General features: G+C 44.2%; 1 protein-coding gene across 1 annotated transcript in view; it reads right to left on the reverse strand.

The window, feature by feature from the left end:
* LOC138945950 (uncharacterized) overlaps nucleotides 1–15,385 on the reverse strand; it is a 37,124-nt gene extending 21,739 nt beyond the window's left edge. Inside the window, exon 1 of the mRNA XM_070317488.1 lies at nucleotides 15,308–15,385. The gene's annotated coding sequence lies outside the window, so the exon portion shown is untranslated. The remainder of the gene's footprint in view (nucleotides 1–15,307) is intronic.
* Between the last annotated feature and the right edge of the window lie 1,218 nt (nucleotides 15,386–16,603).

Genomic DNA, 16,603 nt, shown 5'->3' on the forward strand with positions numbered 1-16,603 from the left:
ACACACACACACACACAGACACACACACACACACACACACACACCATAAGGAAATACAGTAGGACAACCGCACAACAACCCCACTAAAGACACAAAGAGACTTCGACAGACAGGCGTGTCTCACCAAGTCCGACTCGGATCGTTACGGCGAGAGTATTTCAGTCAGACACAACACTGCTCCGTATCGATCACCTGGCCTGACCTTCCACGACCCATTGACGTGAGACAGGAAGAAGAGGAGTCGAGGAGGAGGAGGAAGAGGAGAATGATGATGATGATGATGATGATGATGATGTTGAGGAGGAGGAGGAAGAGGAGAAGGATGATAATGATGATGATGTTGAGGAGAAGGAGGAGGAGGAGAAGGAGGAGGAGGAGAAGGAGGAGCAGAAGAAGAAGAAGAGGAAGAAGAAGAAAAAGAAGAAGAAGAAGAAGAAGAAGAAGAAGAAGAAGAAGAAGAAGAAGAAGAAGAAGAAGAAGAAGGAGGAGGAGGAGGAGGAGGAGGAGGAGAAGACGACGACGACGACAATAATTGGGGAAAACGAGAAGAAAGAAAAGACAGGAAAAAATAAAGAAAAAGTAAATGCAGAGAAAGAAAGATTAGGAAGAGAGAGGAAAATGCAATCAATTAAACATAACAATATAAACAAGTCGCGTAAAGCGAAAATACAATATTTAGTCAAGTAGCTGTCGAACTCACAGAATGAAACTGAACGCAACGCAACGCAGCAAGACCGTATACTCGTAGCATCGTCACTCCACCGCCCGTGGCAAAGGCAGTGCCCGTGGAATTGACAAGAAGAGCGGGGTATTCGTTGCGCTGAGAAGGATAGCACGCTTTTCTGTACCTCTCTTCGTTTTAACTTTCTGAGCGTGTTTTTAATCCAAACATATTATATCTATATGTTTTTGGAATCAGGAACCAACAAGGAATAAGATGAAAGTGTTTTTAAATTGATTTCGAAAAAAAAAATTTGATAATAATTTTTATATATTTAATTTTCAGAGCTTGTTTTTAATCCAAATATAACATATTTATATGTTTTTGGAATCAAAAAATGATGGAGAATAAGATAAACGTAAATTTGGATCGTTTTATAAATTTTTATTTTTTTTTACAATTTTCAGATTTTTAATGACCAAAGTCATTAATTAATTTTTAAGCCACCAAGCTGAAATGCAATACCGAAGTCCGGGCTTCATCGAAGATTACTTGACCAAAATTTCAACCAATTTGGTTGAAAAATGAGGGCGTGACAGTGCCGCCTCAACTTTCACGAAAAGCCGGATATGACGTCATCAAAGACATTTATCAAAAAAATGAAAAAAACGTCTGGGGATTTCATACCCAGGAACTCTCATGTCAAATTTCATAAAGATCGGTCCAGTAGTTTAGTCTGAATCGCTCTACACACACACACACACACAGACACACAGACACACAGACACACAGACACACACACATACACCACGACCCTCGTTTCGATTCCCCCTCGATGTTAAAATATTTAGTCAAAACTTGACTAAATATAAAAACGCTCGCGCTGGACCCGAGCTCGCTCAATAAATATAAATGTTTGGAATGTCTGTGGTGTGAATGTTGGTTTCTGACCAGAAATGCAGATCTATCTCTGGCCGATTCATAGATTCAACCTACAAACTGCGACCTCATCTGTGATCAGATGGCCAAGCAATGCGTGAAATCTTTTATTCTAAAGCCTTATGGCTCGTTTCGACAAGCATTACACGGATGAAATTAACCACATGCAGTTTATTCTTCAGAAAAATGCACACAAAAAATATAAACGTCTTCCTCGCGATAGATTCGCTTATTATTTTGTCTTATGAAGCCGTCATCAACACGAACACAATGATTGCAGAAGCAAACTGTGTACCTACACGACCGAGACACAAGACTGATTATTTCACAGCTGCAATGAGAATAGAGAACAAAGACGTTTTGGGTAAGCTTACTCACGTCAGGTCTTCACTGACAAGCTAGGAACAGACGGAAAATTCCGAACAAAAGTAAATGACGTCAAAGTCTCTTTCGCTTTGCGTGTAACTTTGTCATGACGTATTTTTGTGTGACGCGTTCGGCTGTTCTATCAGGTCAATGGCTGCGTGTTGCCCCGCCGGTGTGAACTCCTCCTACGGCCAAGTCGTTTTTGTGGTTTATTTCGCATTTAGGTCCCAGGTAACATTATGAAGTTTTAATACGATCAATCGGATCTATTATCAAGTTAGTGTATCAACTTTTGAACGAACTGCGCCCAGTAGTTTCCCAGCAATAAGCTGTTAAGTGGAGAAAGACAGACAGACACACAATTAAAGTCTGCTGAGCCCTAGTACTAGCGTACTCGGGGATAAATAGTTTTTCTATAACGCTAGTTCCCGAAATAGCTCTAAGCTATTATAATGCCAAAACATACAAAAGCCTTCAAATGACGGAATAAACCAAATCAATCAAACATGAGCTAGCAGGAAGAGAGGACGGAAAATGTAACCAATCAACCAGTAATTCAACTTATCAATCAATCCATCCATCCATCAATTAATCAATGAAAGGTAATGAAAAAGAGTGAGGTACAATACAATGAATGCTCAGAAGAAGTAGTGTGACAGGGGAGGCTACCGCTCCTTTCACGGCAGACTCTGCACCCGAGTTGTTGCCCTTTAAGTCAACACCGGTTGATTGTGGAATTCTGTTTGTGATGTGGTCTGGTGGTTTCCGATTGTCTGTATGTTCATGGAAACCTTCGGGTTTGCATAACAGACTGAACATTTTCGTGCTGTTCCCATCCTGCGAACTTGGGATGGACAGTGGTCCCCCAGTTCGGAACTTCGGGACGAAGTTCATTCAAACGGGGGCGATTGTGACAGGGGAGGCTACAGCTCCTTTCACGGCAGACTCTGCACCCGAGTTGTTGGCCTTTAAGTCAACACCGGTTGATTGTGGAATTCTGTTTGTGATGGGGTCTGGTGGTTTCCGATTGTCTGTATGTTCATGGAAACCTTCGGGTTTGCATAACAGTTTTTATAGGGCTAAGAAATTAGCCCTAACATTTTCAATCCTGTTTGATTGCACTTCGCCTCCCGAAGTGATCGTAGTGTTTCGGTACTCGGTTACAGAAGAACAAGAATTTTGAACAACAGAATAGAAAGGACAGGCACACAATCAAAACAACACAGACACACAGAAGCACACACAAAGATTCACACACCCCTTTACTTTCAGTTGTGGCCCTTTGATGTCATATTTTGTATGGTTCCTTTCAGTAATGTGTTCTTTATTTGAAAGAGAACTTCACATCAGCGTGTATTGTTTTAACAGTAACAATTGAATTAAGAACAGAAAACAGATTTTTTTTAAATAGAAAAAACCCAGCAAAACCGCCTTGGTACGGTAGCTTTCCCTCCTCGCCTACCATTTCCACTCTGGCACTCATTCTCACTGTCGCAAACACACACACACACACACACATAATTCTGGCACTCATTCTCACTGTCACACACACACAGACACACATCACTCTGGCACTCATTCTCACTGTCGCACACACATACAGACACACATCACTCTGGCACTCATTCTCACTGTCGCACACACACACAGACACACACACACACACACACACACACACACACACACACATAATTCTGGCACTCATTCTCACTGTCACACACACACAGACACACACACACACACACACATAATTCTGGCACTCATTCTCACTGTCGCACACACAGTCACACATCACTATGGCACTCATTCTCACTGTCGCACACAAACACAGACACACATCACTCTGGCACTCATTCTCACTGTCACACACACACACCGACACACATCACTCTGGCACTCATTCTGACTGTCGCACACACACACAGACACACATCACTCTGAAACTCATTCTCACTGTCGCACACACACACACATCACTATGGCACTCATTCTCACTGTCGCACACAAACACAGACACACATCACTCTGGCACTCATTCTCACTGTCGCACACACAGTCACACATCACTCTGGCACTCATTCTCACTGTCGCACACACACACAGACACACATCACTCTGGCACTCATTCTCACTGTCGCACACACACACAGACACACATCACAATGGCACTAATACTCACTCTAGCACTGATTTTGGCACCGTTTGACGTCCTCGCCTACTACCACCATTCTCAATGTCACTTTCGCACGCACATAGACACACGTACACATCACTCACTCTCACTCTGGCACCGTCTGACATCTTCACTCTGAAACTCATTCTGGCACTCATTCTCACTCTGACTGGCACTCATTTTACTCTGACACCATCTGGCATATCACTCTAGCACTGTCTAGTAACCCATTCTCACTCAGGCACTCATACTCACTCGAAAATGTGCGTTGCACACACACACACACACACACACACACACACACACACACACACACACACACACACACACACACACACACAGCCACGCACGCACGCACAAAACATCTCTTTCTCTCTCTTACTTGTTTGTTATGAAGAGCGAAAAACAAAAGAATCAGGTTAATGCCTGACAGAGTTTTTCTCATTATACACACTACATTACCCTTGTCACTAGCTGTCTCTCGTTCTCTCTCCCACGCCCTGTTCAGACGACCCAAAAACCCGTCTGTGCTACTCAGTTTAAACGAGAGTTGATTCAGTAATTTACAATGCCGTAAGAACGAAGAATTGAAAAACAACACCCACTCTTGTAGCGCATCGTCATTAGAAGGTCTAGCTTCCCGGCGCATTCTATTTTACAACTCGTTTATTAATTTACAATGCGTGCTAGTAGGGCTATCACTAACATGAGCACACCAAGTTACACGCTTATTGTGTGTGCTCTTATTGACTGTGGCGAATGTTGGCGGACTTGATTTTCATGCTCTGATAATGAAAATCGACCAACAAACAAACAAACAAACAAACAAGTTTGTGAACAACCGCAATAACGTGATACAGCATTATCACTACGACATAGCGATGTTGCCAGAATTTATTTTTATGGATGGTTTTGTTTTTTGTTTGCTTAACGCCAAGCCGACCACGAAGGGCCATATCAGGGCGGTGCTGCTTTGACATTTAACGTGCGCCACACACAAGACAAAAGTCGCAGCACGGGCTTCATGCCTCACCCAGTCACATTATTCTGACACCGGACCAACCAGTTATTTTTATGGAAAATATGTTAATCTGGCCATGGAAGCGTTGAAAATTGCCGGATATTTTTGACAACCCGTGGCGACGTCTTTCCCTTCATCCACTGTACAAAAAAATACAAACAAAAAAAAAATACAAAAAAGTTCCGCAAATATGCCGAATTGACGATAAAGTTTCCGGCGATTTCGAGTAAATTTCGGCATTTTGTCGCATGCTTACGCTCTGCGTCATAGAATAAGTTACGTGCGTGGCATACATAGCCTATATGTAAGAATCACGCAACGGCAAGAAGAAGGGAGAACGGATAGTCAGAGCTAGGAAAATACAGAAACCGAGAAAAAAAATTGAAAGGCCTTAAAGAAGTGCACTTACACTTACCTGTGCAGAAGCCCCTTTGTTTCTCAGCAACGACGCAAACCATTTTCACTCCTTTTGCAGTACAAGGAAAAAAAGACAATCATCAAAAACAAGAGGAAAACCAGAGCGGAGAAAGATGACTACCACCTGCTCCAGCGTGAAGAACAAGTCGTCCTACTCGGACTCCGCACTGGACATAACAGACTAAACCATCATATGGCCACAAAGCTGAAGCTGGTTCCCTCCCCCTTATGTCCGTGTGGCAAGAATCAGACAGCAGAGCACATCCTGCAGGCTTGCCCATACCACAGTGCTCTGAGGGACACCATCTGGCCAGAGGAGACAGCGCTACAAAAGAAGCTATACGGCCCCAGAGAGGACTTGGAGAGGACAGCACGTTTCGCCCTGCAGTCCGGACTGACGATCTAACAGCGAACGACAAGAAGAAAGACTCCTTTTCCGCCAACGGATGGTGTTAAACAAGTGACCACAAGGCGAACTTACTTTTTCTCATCAGTTGCTGTTGTATTGTACGAGCAATACATCTCGTACCTTCAAGACTTATTCCTTTCACACGTACACGCCCACACACATATAATTATATACAATGTATATATATATCACAATCCAGAACCATAATTGTCTCCTTTGTCATCTCCTTGTCATGCTTTTGCCGTTAAAGGCCCGGCAGGAGTATATAAGGAGCCTGACCTTCTGCGTTGGCAAATCATTTCAAACCTCTTGCAGGCAACGGACAAATACTGCTCCTACATTTTCTTTAATATCTCGGTTAAGCATGAGTTACGGTGTCAGATTTTTTGTTCACACAGCTGGTTGTCACACATTTACCGCCCTATGCGCTTAGATAAGGTTAATTCTCCATAATAAAGAAGATATTTGTAAACAAACATTTCAATGGGGATCTTGTTCAAAGAAAAGGGCGGAGTCAACACTCTCCGACGTCACAGATTTACACCATGCGTTCCAAAAATAGCAAAACACGTGGCATGCGGCAATTTGGTTCCAGAACATGCTGTCTCAGGTGCATGTGTATTTGTTACATCGGATATGAAGAAAGAAATGCAACTAACCTTTACCACCAGTTGTGGCCTTGATAGGGTATTCCTGTGGGGTTGGGATAAAGCTCTCTCACTAATTTGAGCACACAGTCGGGCATCATTTCTCGGTTAATGTTTACCCGTGTTGGATTGTCTTGATGTAAGGAAGACGTCTTTTTCGCCAAGTACAATGCACAATTCCAAGCACCGCGTCGGTCTAGCATGGACCAATACTTCTTGTAGAGTACTTTTCTAACGCCGGAATTCCTGCGGTGTGGCAATTGGCCTGTACCTAGCCACCTCTGGCGATGATTTGTCACACAAGGGCTGCAAAAACAAAAGGCACACTGGCCTACCCCAGAGGAGAGCCCTGTACTAGGACCCAGTGTCTCCGCTTTCACCATCGCCTCCACTGAGGATCAGATAACCACGTCTGTACCCTAACGGTACTACACACACTGACGAGAGACAGCCTCTGTATCGAGGTCACACGATGATGGCCCAGCACCTCTTGGTACACAAGTCGAATCTTTTATTACACACCTTCGAGTTTCAAATGGCCACTGATTCTCAGTAAATAGTCTCCTTATTGCGTTCTCCTGGTCACTGTTAATGTTGAGAAGTGTTAAATCAAATTTCGCCATTTATTTCCACAGACAGAAAGAGATGTCATAGTGCAATACAGCTTACAGATTCCGCAGCCTAGCCCTTACAAAGTTACTATCACCATCGGATGTTGGAATGTGAAACACTCAGGTTTTCCCGCTTTACCCCCTTCATCTGTCGACAACACTGATTGTGTTAGAGGCTCTCGCTGGGTGGCATAACAGACCGTGTTCGGTATGCGTATACACTACGCAGATTATCACCGTTGACTTTGTCTACATGGTCCCGCTAAATCGGTCTACTGCCCCTGACAGTGCCTCACAGGATGGGCAAGTTTACTTTCAAAACAGAAAGGGGTAATCTAACTCGGTTTGTTCTAAGTGGACATGGGAAATAACGGGACTCGGATCTTGGGTCGCCCCTGGCAACACAAATAGAAGAATCCAGGATATGCAAATGGTCTTCTGCAGTTTATTCCAAGGTGGTAGGGGGTTGAAAGGGGGAACGAACGGGAGGGGGGAGGGGACAGTGGTCGGTGGAGCTACTATACTAAGACTGCAGCAATGGACTGCTGATGTGAAATCATCACCCACACATTTCGAGGTACCCTCCCCCCTCACCATTCCGGTTCACAAGCCTGTTTTTGTCCTTGGTCAGTTTGAAAATGATTGGTTTGTTCAAGTATTCCGCCAAAAAAAATGCGCCAAGATTTCCCTCCTCATTTTAGTGGTGTTTGACGCTTGCCCCACTCACTTAGTCAGAGTCTGATGCAAAAATTGACTCGAGAATTCTGTTCATTGACGTTGTGACGTACTAAACTTGTTTATTGTTCGCGGTTTTGGCTGATTCTGTGTTGTTTTTCTGCAATATCAGCGAAAGTACCATCATAGCGGTGACTGAGTTACAGCAACCAAGACTAAGTTTCATTTTGTCCGTTTGACTAGCCTGACATCTACAGCCTTGACATTGTTATTTTGTTTCTCTCTGTGTGACTGATTTCTTTGACACAAAGGTTCTCTGTGTGAAAGTTCAATTGTATTGTAAATATAAACAAAATACGCAATCAATATGCAAGCTATCACAAATGTTCAGAAACGAAAATGTGTGAAAAACTCTGAAGAAGCTGTTAAAAGAAGAAATGCTGCTCGCACAGACAGAAAGCCAGATGGTAAATTCAGTTTAGCGGTGAGAGAGAGGAAATTGATCTTATTTACGCCCAAGTTCAAAAGGTTAAAACATTTTTGGGAGAAGGAAATCCAAACAAAGAGCTTGTGGACACTATCTTGCGCTTTTTTTATTGACAAAAACATTGAAGCTGATTTATTAGAGCGCCCTGATGCCCCCGCGTCCCCAGTGCACTTTGGCCTGTTCGTGTTTACATCGCGTGCCACGCGTTGTGCTATTTTTGCTAAGCCCCGCCCCTTTTTCTGTTGCATTATGGGAGAGGCCGGATTGGCCGTGACGTGTTTAAGCCGGTAGCAGGTAAACGGCCAATCTGTCCAGGAGTCATGCACCCACAGAGCACTGAATGCAAATTAACCGACACAGGCGCTTGAAAATGTTAAAAAAATCAATAATAAAAAGTGAGGAACTATGAGGTTTTATGATGGCGGTGTTCGCAAATCGTCTAGAGGAGTGAATGTGCGATATGCATTTACATGAAGGCATGGGGAATATCTGGGAAGTTTAGACGCTGACTATGCTGTCCTGGAAAGGTCCCCTTGCTTTTGTACAGGAATCCCTCTCTCTATTTGTCAGTTTGTCTTGCTGTCCGCACTCATTTGACATTTCTTCTTCTGCGTTCGATATTCATGGCTGTCATATGTTCAGGTCGGTGGCTGCCATTCTTCTTCTTCTTCTGCATTCGATGTATAATTGCACGGCCATATTATCGTGGAAGCGTAGACAGCCGATTTTCTTCCCACGCCAAGTTGGCTGCTGTCTTCCGTCTTCGGTGGTTGAGGTTCTTACTCAGGGTTGCCTCCTCCCCAAGAGTAGCTGCCTTGCTGGGCTGTCGAGTCCACTCTACCCGGGTTTGACGTCGAAGTTTTCCTTCTCGTAGCCTTTGCCTTTCCCAAGGCGCACACAAGGCAGTGCGGGTTTTGAAATCGGAGTTGTCCTTCTCCTAGATGAGCGACCATCCAAGGTTAACGAGCCCCATCTGCCCGAAGCAGCTGGTTTTGAGGCGCCAGTGACCCGCCTGCATCCCTTCTCCTGTTAGTCGAAGACAGGGCCCGCGCCACGTGAAGGCCAGGAGCTGGATTTGACTGTCAGAGGTGTTTGGAGACACGAAGCCATATGGAGCATTTCTTGGGAAGAAGGCGCTTATCTCTACTTCCACCCCGGCATAACAGTCCTTGGGCCCCTGGTGGCTGCCATGAAGTCCGCTCTTAGAACGCTGGAGTTTATCGGCCGATTGAGCTGAACTGAATTTGGTGTGTGCTTTAGAAGCTGGGGACACGTTGAAAATAAAACTAATTTCAGTGTGTCTTACACATGTGACAAAAACAAAAGATGAATGCGAACCGACATCCCATTAAGACGGGCGCCTTTACTAAACACAATTAACTGAAATCTAAACCCATTTGGCTTCTAATTTTGCAAGAAAAAAAAAAGGAAAGACACCCCCCCCCCTTCCCCCAAAGAAAAGCTGCATAAGGACGTTAATTGATCAGGAAAAGAGTCGATTGACTTTTAATCTACAAAGTCAGGTTTCGAATCGGCGGTAGTGCGTATCGACGAGCGCCCTAAGCGCCCTACGAGTTTCTTTTAGATCTCTCTGCAAAAAATAAAGGATGAATTTGAGCAGAGTAAGATTTCACTCACTAGGTTAAATATGAAACAATGTCTGTCTTTGTTTTTGTTTTTTTAATATATTAAAAAGAAATAAATAATTGTATTCGTTGTTTTGTTTTCTTCGAAAATGTTCGTTTTAGCCTTGCGATCCGTCGTTGAAACGTCAGAAGGTGTGCAGTAAATAAGTATGCTTGCACAGCTTAGTCATGTGATTGGTCACGATCTGTCGTGCGGAGAAAATCATCCGTTATGCGGGCCGCTGGTTGTGCTTTGACTTAGAGGTTTTACTCTGATTTCAACACGAGCAGTTTTCTAATTTGTAAGTTGTTTACTTTGTCTCTAAGCAGCACTTATGAAAGAAAACGCTGATGAGAAAGTAGGCGCTTGTAGCAGAAAGCTAAGAAGAAAAAGAAGCAAAGTTGTACTAAAATAAGCAGGCGAACAAAAACATGCATGACGAAGAACCTCAAGTAGAAGTGACGGTGTCAACTGCCTGTACCAGAGAAAGCACGATGGAGACGACGAGACAAGGTAGTAGATAAATATTGTCTCGGGAGACAGACGAGACTCGGAGCAGGTTACACACTTGCATTCTGTAACTTACAGCTTGACATCAACACAGCTGGCGAACGGCTTTATTTTGCTTTGCTCTTGAGAGCATGCAAATGTGTCAACGTCGCGTCACAAAACACAGCGTTTTAAATGACTGAGCTTTAATTTTTGTAACTGAATTTTAAAACAGTGAAAGGAAGGGGAAAAACATAAGAGAGAGAGAGAGAGAGAGAGAGAGAGAGAGAGAGAGAGAGAGAGAGAGAGAGAGAGAGAGAGAGAAAGAGAGAGAGAGAAAGAGAAAGAGAGAGAGATGGATTGATGGATGGTTGGATGGTTTATTCATTAAGGCCATAGCCCCATATAAAGGGGTGTGAAACGAAAAGAAAAATATACATACGAATAAATACATATATAACATCAAACTTAACGGATCATACAACATCAAATAATTCACAATACAGCAGTACAGTATGGATATTCCCGTATATACATATGCATACTCTAATCTAACATCAAACTCAGTCTCCGAAATGATTTATACAAATATATAGCGAGATTCCTTAGAACAGTTGTATTACTGGAAGATACTAACAAGACCATCTTCAAACTACAGAGAGAGAGAGAGAGAGAGAGAGAGAGAGAGAGAGAGAGAGAGAGAGAGAGAGAGAGAGAGAGAGAGAGAGAGAGAAAGAAAGAGAGAGGGAGAGACAGAGAGAGAGAGAGGGAGAGAGAGAGAGAGAGAGGTTTGATGATACAATGTTCCTGTTACTGAAGAGAGAGAGAGAGAGAGAGAGAGAGAGAGAGAGAGAGAGAGAGAGAGAGAGAGAGAGAGAGAGAGAGAGAGAGCATGCGCAACAGGGGCGGATCAGTTCATTTTATGGTGGGGGGGGGGGGGGTCCAAAAGTATATTGTGAAGATATGGGTGTGAAGGCGACGGCGCGAAGCGCCTAGCTTGGTAGGGGGGTCCGGGGGCATGCCCCCCCCGGTAAATTGTGAAACAAAGAATGCAAAATGGTGCATTCTGAGGATGATCATTACCAGTTTCAGGCAGCAGATTGTGTCACTGATTAATACCCCAAAAATTGAAACTCAACCCAAAAAAACACACACAAATATTTTTATTTTTTGGCTGGGGGGGGGGGGGGGGGTCCGGAAATCACAGAACCCCCCCCCCCCCCCCCCCTATTCCAACGGGTGAAGGCGCAAGAGAAGGCGTCGCGGTCCTGTTAAAGCTCATGTCGTCATTTAAAACGGACAAGTTTAAAGAACGACAAACGTCTTTGAAGGACATAGCGTCCTCGGCGTTTCTGTGCAAAGACAACACCCAAATGAGCGGAGAAGGTGGTGAGAGCTTAGAGTGCAGATATTATGCCGAGGGGGGGGGGGGGGGGGGGGGACACAGCGAAGGGGGACGGGGGTGGGGGATGTTGGCTTGGGTTGTGCGTGTGATTGTGTGTGTGTGTGTGTGTGTTTGTGTGTGGTGTGTATATGTGTGTGTGTGTGTGTGTGTGTGTTTGTGTGTGTGTGTGTTTGTGTGTGGTGTGTATGCGTGTGTGTGTGTGTGTGTGTGTGTGTGTGGGGGGGGGCTTACGTGCAGGTGTGTATGTGTGTATGCATGTGTGTGCGTGCATGCGTGCGTGTTAGTGTGTGTCACTGTGTGAGTAAACGGTCGGCATCCTAATCGGGAGGTCGTGAGTTCGAATCCCGGCCGCGGCCGCCTGGTGGGTTAAGTGTGGAGATTTTTCCGATCTCCCAGGTCAACTTATGCGCAGACCTGCTAGAGGCTTATCCCCCTTCGTGTGCACACGCAAGCACAAGACCAAGTACGCACGGAAAAGATCCTGTAATCCATGTTAGAGTTCGGTGGGTTATAGAAACACGAAAATATCCAGCATGCTTCCTCTGAAAGCGGCGTATGGCTGCCTAAATGGAGGGGTAAAAACGGTCATGCACGTAAAAATCTACTCGTGCAAAAACACGAGTGTACGTGGGAGTTTCAGCCCACGAACGCAGAAGAAGAACCTCCTGGCGGTCGGACCCTCTACAAATCCACTGAGGGGGTCCAAGGACCCTTAAAACATTAAAGTCGAGCTCCCCGGGACCCCGGGACCCTATAGGTGGAATTTCTTCTACTTTCTTCATGGGTTGAAACTCCCACGATCTTGTACGTGTATGACCGTTTTTACCCCGCCATTCGGGCAGCCTTACGCTGCTTTCGGGGGAAGCATGCTGGGTATTCTATAACCCACCGACTTCTGACATGGATTAAAGGATCTTTTCCGTGCGCACTTGGTCTTGTGCTTGCGTGTACACACGAAGGGGGTTAAGTCACTTGCAGGTCTGCACATAAGTTGACCTGGGAGATTGGGACAAATCTCCACACTTAACCCACCAGGCGCCGCCGGGATTCGAACCCGCGACCTTCCGCATGGGAGGCCACTGCGCCCGTCAGGTGGAGCGTCTGCAGGGAGCTATGAGCAGGAGAGAGAAAACGGCCCGGATGTTATACCATTTTGTTCTTTTTTTTCTCCATTTTCTTCTGTTTTTTCTCCATTAACTCCATTTTCTTCTGGTTTTTCTCCATTTTTTTCTGTTTTTTCTCCATTTTCTTCTGTTTTTTCTCCATTTTGTTCTGTTTTTTCTGCATTTTCTTCTGTTTTTTCTCCATTTTCTTCTGTTTTTTCTCCATTTTCTTCTGTTTTTTCTCCATTTTGTTCTGTTTTTTCTCCATTAACTCCATTTTCTTCTGTTTTTTCTCCATTTTGTTCTGTTTTTTTCTCCGTTAACTCCATTTTGTTCTGTTTTTTCTCCATTTTGTTCTGTTTTTTCTCCATCTTGTTCTGTTTTTTCTCCATTTTGTTCTGTTTTTTCTCCATTTTCTTCTGTTTTTTCTCCATTTTGTTCTGTTTTTTCTCCATTAACTCCATTTTCTTCTGTTTTTTCTCCATTTTCTTCTGTTTTTTTCTCCATTTTCTTCTGTTTTTTTCCCTCCATTTTGTTCTGTTTTTTCTCCATTTTGTTCTGTTTTTTCTCCATTTTCTTCTGTTTTTTCTCCATTTTCTTCTGGGTTTTTTCTCTATTTTCTTCTGTTTTTTCTCCATTTTCTCCAGTTTTTTCTCCATTTTCTTCTGTTTTTTCCTCCATTTTCTTCTTTCTCCAGTAACAGCAGGAGCACTTTTGTTTTCTGTTATCTGTTCTTTGGCATCTTTTGCTCTGATAGTATGATACGACGTTAAAAATATGTTGTTAAAAAAAGCAACAACAACAAAAACAAGTCGCGTAAGGCGAAAATACAATATTTAGTCAAGTAGCTGTCGAACTCACAGAATGAAACTGAACGCAACGCAACGCAGCAAGACCGTATGTATACTCGTAGCGTCGTCACTCCACCGCCCGTGGCAAAGGCAGTGCACGTGGAATTGACAAGAAGAGCGGGGTATTCGTTGCGCTGAGAAGGATAGCACGCTTTTCTGTACCTCTCTTCGTTTTAACTTTCTGAGCGTGTTTTTAATCCAAACATATCATATCTATATATTTTTGGAATCAGGAACCGACAAGGAATAAGATGAAAGTGTTTTTAAATTGATTTCGAAAAAAAAATTTGATAATAATTTTTATATATTTAATTTTCAGAGCTTGTTTTTAATCCGAATATAACATATTTATATGTTTTTGGAATCAGCAAATGATGGAGAATAAGATAAACGTAAAGTTGGATCGTTTTATAAATTTGTATTTTTTTTTACAATTTTCCGATTTTTAATGACCAAAGTCATTAATTAATTTTTAAGCCACCAAGCTGAAATGCAATACCGAACCCCGGGCTTCGTCGAAGAGTACTTGAGCAAAATTTCAACCAATTTGGTTGAAAAATGAGGGCGTGACAGTGCCGCCTCAACTTTCACGAAAAGCCGGATATGACGTCATCAAAGACATTTATCAAAAAAATGAAAAAAACGTTCGGGGATTTTATACCCAGGAACTCTCATGTCAAATTTCATAAAGATCGGTCCAGTAGTTTAGTCTGAATCGCTCTACACACACACACACACACACACAGACACACACACACACGCACACACACACGCACATACACCACGACCCTCGTTTCGATTCCCCCTCGATGTTAAAATATTTAGTCAAAACTTGACTAAATATAAAAAGCTAGAAAAAAAAAGCAAGAAACCGGGGTATCTCAAGCTTGCTGCGCTTTAACATTTGTTCATAATTCTGTTGTTTTATCACTGAAGGTCAAAGATGGTACGAATCAATGGCTAGTCAAATGTCGTGAAGGTTTTAGCGAACTCATGCTGCACCGCACAAGATCAATGCTTGCTTTCGAGTATACAAAGGTGTGTGGTGAACTAAGGTTGGCGATTTTCCGCAATTAATCGCAGAGTATTCGTTTGACATTTTTTGACGGGTCGGGGTTGGGGCGGGGTTCGGTCGCTGCCGACAGTATTCAGAATTGTGCAAACCAGCTTGTTCGTGATTTTCAGTTTTAAGAAAAAAATCAAAAACAAATTGAATCAAAGGAAGCAAGTCTTCCATCTAGTATGCTCAAAAAACGTAAGAGGGTGTTCAGCTAATGCCTATGGAAACAAACGTAGAGAAGAGAGTGAGAGAGAGAGAATCACGCAGACTTCTTCAAATAATTATTCACTTGAACAAGGACATATTCGGACAGACATACAGACAGTCAGACACTGAAACACAGACCGAAACACCCCGCACAACATACCCGTTTGAGTCCATTGTGCAAGCTTCATAACAGGCCCTCCGCAAGACACAATACTCGCAATGCGCTGCCCACGTTTGTCACCACTGCAGTCATCACGTGTATGTTGTGCTTTTGAAAATGACAGCGAGCAACGCATCACACAACACAGGCGCTTGCATGTCATTTTTCTTGTTCTTCTTCACACACACACACACACACACACACACACACACACACACACACACACACACACACACACACACACACACACGCACCGAAAATCACAGCAACATGTGTACTCGCGCGCGCACAGACACACCCACACACACACACACCGACAATCACAGCAACATGCGTACTCGCGCTAACACACACACACACACACACTGACCCGGCACACACACACACACACACACACACACACACACAAACACGCACCGACAATCACAGCAACATGCGTACTCGCGCGCGCACACACACATACACACACACACTCAAGACACCCCCCCACACAAACACACACTCAAGCCCCCCCCCCCCCCCCTACACACACACACGCTGACACAGATTCACGTACAGTCATTAAGATAGACATACGCCGATACTGGAGCTTGAAACCATCACAGGGCTCCAGCCTCTTGAATATCGTAGAAACACACAGCTCCTTACTGGGGCTGTTAAGTTCAAGAGGCATCAAGACCACCCCATGAAGGACAAAGAGTGGGAAGAGCAGGAGGATAGGTCGACTAGCTATCCTGAAGCCAAGACCATCATCAAGGCTAAGCGGCAAAACAAGTGGAGACAACACAGACCACGCTACAACAGGACAGATCCACACTACCTGCTGACCCGACGGGAGCAGGTCTCGATATTCAGGCTCAAGACATAACACATCCGCCTCAAGCATCACAGGTAGCCTACTCCGCATCGGACACAGAGAGCAGTGCCTCTGCGAGAACGACAGCCAGCCACATCGGGGCGGGGACGTAGCTCAGTTGGTAGCGCGTTGGCTTTGTAGCCAGTTGGTCACTATCAGCGTGGGTTCGATCCCCACGTTCGGCGAGAGATTTATTTCTCGGAGTCAACTTTGTGCAGACTCTCTTCGGTGTCCGAACACCCCCGTGTGCACACATGCGCACGAAAAAGATCCCACGTTCACAGCGAAAGTCTCAGGGCTTGGAAAACACGAAGACACGCATGCATCATCTCTCGTCTCTGATTATCATGATCGTATTTCGATACTTTGACGAGACAAACCCAATGCTGGTGTGTCGAAGAAGACAGCCACAGCGGGCTTGTTCGAATCAAAGTATCACA

This window comes from Littorina saxatilis, linkage group LG13 (genome assembly GCF_037325665.1).
Source record: "Littorina saxatilis isolate snail1 linkage group LG13, US_GU_Lsax_2.0, whole genome shotgun sequence".
In the NCBI taxonomy this organism is placed as follows: Eukaryota; Metazoa; Mollusca; class Gastropoda; order Littorinimorpha; family Littorinidae; genus Littorina; species Littorina saxatilis.